Source organism: Phacochoerus africanus, chromosome X (genome assembly GCF_016906955.1).
Source record: "Phacochoerus africanus isolate WHEZ1 chromosome X, ROS_Pafr_v1, whole genome shotgun sequence".
Lineage (NCBI taxonomy): Eukaryota > Metazoa > Chordata > Mammalia > Artiodactyla > Suidae > Phacochoerus > Phacochoerus africanus.
This window is the reverse complement of record NC_062560.1, coordinates 119,244,496-119,246,579: the sequence shown is the minus strand read 5'-3', so window position 1 is coordinate 119,246,579 and position 2,084 is coordinate 119,244,496. Positions and strand designations below refer to the sequence as shown.

General features: G+C 39.9%; 1 pseudogene; it reads right to left on the bottom strand.

The window, feature by feature from the left end:
* Positions 1-1,720: 1,720 nt before the first annotated feature.
* On the bottom strand, positions 1,721-1,833 carry LOC125118986 (uncharacterized; annotated as a pseudogene).
* Between the last annotated feature and the right edge of the window lie 251 nt (positions 1,834-2,084).

Below are 2,084 nucleotides of genomic sequence, written 5' to 3'. Positions count from 1 at the left end.
CACTGCAGTGGCTCGGGTCCCTGCAGAGCCAATCCAGAGCCAGCACAGTGGATTAAAGGATCCGGCATTTCCACAGCTGTGGCATAGGTCACAGCTGTGGCTTGGATTCAATCCTTGGCCCAAGAATAAAAAAATAAAATAATTAATAAAAGACAGAATGGGTAAACTGCACAGATTAGCTGAAAGACTATTGTAAGAATTTCCTTATCCATCACACAAGGGGACTAGACCGTGTCAACATTTTCCCAAACTGCCTATGATCAAAATCACCAGGGAAAAATATTTTTAAATGCAGATATGCAGTATCTACCTAACAGAATTAGCAGGTCTTGGAGGGTGATACCTGAGAATCCGTATTTTTAAAGTTCCCTGAGGAATTAAAATCTATTGGCAGGCTTAGAAATTACTGAACTAGAAGGTTCTTAACATACTATTATCCGAAATAAACGGTTTACTATATCACCAACACAGCATTAATTACCTTATCTCAGGCCTAATTGTTTACTAAGGATTTATGTCTAACTCCAGAGGGATTATAAAATGAGGGGCTAGAATTAAATGGCCTCTAACCCTTGCTTCTCTCTACACCTCTGTCAACATCATTAATGAGTGGGGAGGGGGAGCCATCTGGGCTGAGTACATGGCATATTAAACCAAGGGAAGGACCGAGTCTCAGGGGACCTAGATGCTCACTAGACCTTAGAGGAATTCAGAGAAACAGAGTGCGATGTGTCCTTAGCTTTATGTGTCAACTTGTCTAGGCTAGAGTACACGATTATCTAATCAAACACTACCTGAGGTCCTACTGCGCAGGTCTTTTGTGGATGATATTAACATCTACACTCAGTTCCTTTTAAGTAAAGGAGATTATCCTCACCACGGCTGCCTGCGAGCAGCATCCCCTCGCGGTTGGGCTCAGGCTTCCCGTGCTCGGGCAGCCTGCTCCCGTAGGGCTCATAACACAGCCACGCAGTTGCACCCACAGTCCACATGGTGTGAGCTAGTGGTGCTGAGGCCCTGAGCAAAACCCAGAACTGTCCGCACAGAAAGGAGAAGCAGTGCAAGATGCTGCAACCGCAAATGTCAGCCACGACCATATCTACATCCATAGTAAACCAGCCACTCAGTGTGCTTCTAACTTCTCCTAAAGAGATCATATGAATATGGCTGTATGACTTTCATTGCAATTTGATGCACGTGTTTTAATGGTAACGGATATTAGTCCAGACACACATAATTTGCAAGTGTACAGCTTTCTCTAAGCTTACTTGTCTTTTGTTTTGCTTTGTTTTTTTTTTGCTTTGTTTTGTTCAAATGCTAATGGGAATTCTTTTTATTTAAAAAGACAGAAATCAACACCTGAAAATCTATAGTCAGAAAGTGAATATTTGTTGGAGACATGCAGTATGCAAAAATGATTTAATTTTTACAAAGCGAATATCTACATAAGATAATGATTTTAATATATTGCATGTTTATATAAATATAGAATATAATTTCATTAGTGTTAGTTTTAATCCCTCCCTGGCACTGACTTTATTTTCTGATGAAGAGCCTTCCTAACCTGTACTACAACAAGGTAGACCAGAAACCACGTGGAGTCTATTCTTTTTTTAAATTATTGTATAGTTGATTTACAATATTGTGTTAATTTCAGGTGTACAGCATAGTGATTCAGGTTGTTTGCAGATCAGAGTCCATTATAGGTTATTACAAGATTAAAACTATGGAATGCTTCACGAATTTGCGTATCATCCTTGGGCAGCGGCCATGCTAATCTTCTCCGTATTGAAATGGAATCTATTCTTAAGCTTCCATATTCACATTTGAAGTGAACAGTTCTTCATAATTTTGCAAATACAGTAAATTATTCTACTGTACATGCAGTACATTACCTTAACTTTATTAACATTTAGCGTTTTAGCTATAGAAAATCTACATTTTAGGCTCCTTGTATCATTCCAAGTTATTCCCTTATCTCTCTAAACCTATCTCTACTCTGCGGCCTCCCTCTGCTCTTCTTCCACAGCCTTGTAACTGGGAGCCCTCCCTCCAGCCCTTCTATACAATCCTTGGGACATGAA